Source organism: Elephantulus edwardii, unplaced genomic scaffold, assembly GCF_000299155.1.
Source record: "Elephantulus edwardii isolate Elephantulus edwardi_28Jun2011 unplaced genomic scaffold, EleEdw1.0 scaffold00018, whole genome shotgun sequence".
Taxonomy (NCBI): Eukaryota; Metazoa; Chordata; class Mammalia; order Macroscelidea; family Macroscelididae; genus Elephantulus; species Elephantulus edwardii.
The window spans coordinates 16,686,945-16,692,145 of record NW_006399768.1 but is presented as its reverse complement, the minus strand read 5'-3'; positions in this window follow the sequence as shown (position 1 = coordinate 16,692,145).

Here is a 5,201-nt window from a genome sequence, read left to right as displayed (position 1 = left end):
GACTGTGGCACTGCTGTGAGCAGACTGTGGCATTGCTGTGAAGGAACTGTGGCAAAGTGTAACTTGAGGAACTGTGGAGATGTAGCCATAATTAAAGGTTTTTCTTTTGTGGAGTATTGAAGGAAAAGCTGATATGTTACTGCTCTGAGACAAAGTTTGTTGGATTATTGAGGAAACTAGTAGTGCACTTGTGTTGCTGAACCTGGATTTTTCACTAATTGAAGAATTATGCCTTGTTGATATTGCTTGGGATTTCTGAGCTGAACCTGGGCTTGAATTGTGTGATATTCTTTGCCTTCCCTACTCCCTACCTACTTCCCTAATAAACTCCACAATTATCATTAAAATCTGTGACTCAATTTGCAACAAATATTGGAAACAATGATTGGTAGAAATAGGTGCAGGAAGATGTGGGATGGCAGGTCTGATCATATGGCTATTTGTTTAGTACTACATATATTATCGAGGGGAAAGCAGATCCCCTTTATGAAGCAGGTTGAAAATTTACTGTATTCCCATGTTGTATCTGCTCCTTATGCATATGGCTTGAGTCCATTCCACTTTAACCTTTACACTGACATCTTTGTTCTTTAACACTTTGGAGAGGTCCTTGACAGCAGATCTTTATTATAATGTTAAGAATATAGAAACAACATATGGCAGGTTTCAGGTGGTTGATTAACTCAGACATGACAGAACAACTGAAAGAGATAAGGGTAAGAAAAAGATATTTTAGCTGATTCTTGAAGAATACGTTTGAAAAGCAAATATCATGACGAAGGAGGAGTGCTTTTCTCCTGTGAAAATTACTGGGCATACTTTTGGAGTATTAGGAGTAGTTATGGAGTACTAGGAGAAGATATATTCGTCAAAATGCATATTCTTTTGGGTGCCTGGTACTTAAATAACTAAACAAAAGTGGTAGGTCACAAAGATTGTGGCTAGGGATTTATCATATTTTGAATGGCCTATTAACTAAATTCTCTTTTAAAAGCTAGTAGAAGTTACAATTTTCAGTACCAGCTATGACAAGAATCTCATAATGAACCACTCGCCTTGAGGACTGAAGTGCAGTTTCTTGCCACTAGGCCACTAGAATCACCAGGTTGTGCCAAGCAGTGTGGAGGACAATTATTTGGCCAACTGACTGCAAGAGATATTTATTCCCATTCTCCATAAAGGTAATTCAAGAAGAGTGTGGAAATATTAAACATAACAACATGAAACACCTAAAGCTGAAGAGGTGGATATTTAGAGGTATTATCAACTTTTGCAGTCTGAAATTGACTAAAAATGCAATCAAGATACATTAATAATTATTGGGGACTGGGGAAAAAAGGTGGAAACAATAAAGAAGGGCTGGTAGTAGGAAAGTATGGACTTGGTGACACAATAATCAATTTTTGTACTCTCAATGATTTATCTATGGCAGATATCTTCCAAGGGGGGAAAAAATCCACATACGGTGTCTTTACACATGGACTTCATCTTATAGACTGCAGAGGAATCAGGCTGACCATATTTTCAGAAAGAATCATTGGAAAAGTTAATATCTGTCGTGAAAACCATACCAGGTGCCTACTGTAGACCAGACCATCAATTACTCCTGTGCAAGTTTAAATTGAAACTGAAGAAAATGAAAACTACTCCATAAGAGCCAAAATAAGACCTTGTGTGTATCTCAGTTGAACTCAAGAACAGATTTGAGGCATTTTACACCAAAGATCAAAGACCAGATGAACCATGGGAGGAAATAAAATTATCATCCTTGAAGAGAGAGAAAAGATTAGATTATCTTAATGTTTATTACATTATGTCATGGTGAAGAGTCAGGATTAGGGTGGAATACAACACAAAGGTGTTGTATTGATCTGGGTCATAGTCCTGATCTGAGGAAATTGGAAGCTTCCCTAAGATGTGGCTTGCATCATATTATAAGAGATAGAAGGAAAGAGAATAAATAGAGAGAGGTATTTAGTCTATCAAGAACGAAAAAGTAGTAGAGTTTATCCTTTAGACCTGGGATCTCTGTACCGACAACTTTCTAGACTTAACTAAAGATTGATTCCAAGACACATAAAGATCTGTTAGGGCCCACGGATGTTGGAAGGAGACAAGGACTTTACCTGAATTGAGAAAGTCTTTTCTACAGCTGGACTTTAATTTGAACATCTACTTTCATAGAATAGCTCTGTTTCTTAAAGCTATCCACATGTGATATTTCTGTTCTTATTTTATTATAATTAGTGGCATAAATCTTAAGAGTTGCATTGCTAACTCAAATGTTGCCTCTCTGGCAGTTTGAACTTACCAGTAACTCCCTGTTTGAGAAATTGAGTTACTTCTTGTGCAATGGAAGGTCTGTTGATAAGTCTATTCTGCCTAAAAAGCAATGAGAATGAATTATGAAACAAGTACATTCCCACCTAAAATAACAAAGGGAATTTAAAATTATAAATAAAGTCGGCCATGAATTTATTTTTCAGTTATTACTTTCGTCAATTCTTCTAAATTACTTTTTCTATTTAATTAATGAATTCATGAAACTAAGCTATTTTATATTATCAGTTTTGTTGAATTAATGTAATTAACCTAAAATAATTAATGTGCATTTGCTATATTATTATATTAAAATTTACTTAATTTTAAAATATTATAGTACCCTGGCTTGTGTACTGTCTCATAAGCCACTTGCACTAGCTAAAATAATTCAATAACAATTCAAGCATATTGAGGATAAAATAGTTCATACAAAGATAAATAAAGGTGAAACAACTGGAAACTCTAGAATATGTTGTTCATGTTATGTGCTATCGAGTAACTATCCTACGTACAACGGTTCTGAACCCTATTCTAACCTTATTAACTCTGACACACATACTTCCATTAGCCCAGACAGTGAATCAATCCATCTTATCAAGGGTATTCCTCTCTTGTGCTGTCTCTCTTCCAAATATGACATCGCTATCCAAGGACTGGTCCTCCTTCCAACAAACCCAAAGTATGTTAGACACAGCTTCAGAATCCTTGCTCCAAGTAACAGCCTAGTCTCACACTCTCTAGGAAAACCATGTTTGTTCTCCTAAAAGTTCACGGTATGGATATTCAATACTTTTCTCCAGCACCAAAGCTCAAAGACATCAATTCTCCTTTTGTAATTCTTAGTCATTGTTCAGCTTTCTGACAAGTAGCAAGTAATTGCAAAGGCTATGGCTGGATCAGGTGCACCTTGTCTCCAGACTGACATCATTGCTCTTCAGTTGTCTGGAGAGGTCCCTGACAGCAGATTTTCCCAATGGAATTCATCTTTTGACATGTGTCAAGGGCAGGGAACAACACTGAATCTATTGATTGCTTCTATACTTGTAGAAATTACTCTTACCTGCTTTTGCTTTCTTTCTTTTTTTTTTTTAAATGCTTGTCTATCAGATATTATTTAAATCTGAACAATCGAATTAAGACAAACTAGGAAGAAGAATTTGCCATGTAGTTCTGAAGTAACAGGTCTTCTAAAACTCCATGTACAATAGACTAGAATACACACACCCACACACATTGTTGTTATTGTTGTTAAGTGTCATCGAATTGTAGACAACTCATAGTGACCCAATGAACGAAAGACCTGAACACTTGTATAACTTTCATTGTTTGTCCAAATTCATAGAGTTTCCAAAGGCAAGCTATTTCAAAAGTGGATGCCACTTCTGCTTTCAAGTTTATTTTAATCAGGGAACTCTACCACTGTCCATAATGAGTAACCATTATTGCCTTTGACATGTCAGTGTTACAGTGTTTAGCATCACAGCAACATGAGTTACCTGTGTACAGCAAATGAACAGACCAGTGCTATACCATGTAGAAGAATGTTTGACCAAAAACAATTAAAACGAGGCCTGAGGCCCATAGATTAAAATTATCCACCTTTTGATTAGTAGCATGACTTTCTATCCACTAGGCCAACAGAGCTCTCTTGTTGTTGTTATTATTGTTAAGTGGTGTCGAGTCTTAGACGACTCACAGAAACCCTATTAATGAAAGACCTGAACACTTGTATAGCTTCCATCATATATATAAAATCTTATTAAATATATGTGTGTGTATGTATCTAAAATTCAATTATTCCAAATATAATTTAAAGTACTGAAGTTTCCTAGTAAAAACCTTGTTAATATGATATGGAATAAAGATATACAGTGAGGGAGAATACGCTTTTTTAAAAATTCTAAATACTGTGAGATTTATGGTAACAGGTTAATCTATAGAGATGGAATCCATATTGAAATTAAGTTTGCCTAAATTGAATGAATCTTGGCAGAAAGCAGAGAATATCAGAAGATTATCTATCTGTGCTTCATTGACGGTGCAAAGGCTTTTGATTGTGTGGATCACAACAAGCTATGGCTGACTCTGAGAAGAATGGGAATCCCAGAACATTTGTGCTAATGCAAAACCTATACTTGGACCAAGAGCCAGTCATCAGAACACAGCAGAGAGACCCTGGATGGTTCAAAATCAAGAAAGGGGTAGGTCAGGGATGTATTTTGTCTCCCTACCTTTTAACTGTCTATGCAGAACAGATCTTCCGAGACACTGGGCTGTACGAGGAGGAATGTGGCCTCAGGATTGGTGGAAGAATCATCAACAGCCTGCGTTATGCAGATGACACAACGCTGCTTGCTGAAACTGAGAAGGACCTGAAGCTCTTGCTGCAGAAAGTCAAGGACTGCTGTCTTCAATATGGATTAAAGCTTAACTTTAAGAAAACAAAGATTCTCACCACTGGACCAATTGGCAGCACCAGTATGGATGGAGAAGCGATTGAGACAGTTGACAGTTTTAGTTTGCTTGGCTCCACAGTCACCACTCTTGGTAACAGCAGCCGGGAAATCAGGAGATGAATTGCATTGGGAAAGTCAGCTGTGAGGGACCTCTCAAGAGTACTGAAGAGCAACGACATCAGGCTGGAGACTAAGGTGTGCCTTATCCACGCTATAGAGTTTGCAATTATGTACTATGCATCAGAGAGTTAGACAGTGAATAGGTTTGATAGCAAGATAATTGATGCCTTTGAGCTGTGGTACTGGAGAAGAGTGCTGAATATACCATGGACTACTAAGAGAACAAACAAGTTTGTCCTGGAGAGAGTGAAGCCAGAATGCTCCTTGGAGTCAAGGATTCTGAAGCTTCATCTGACATACTTT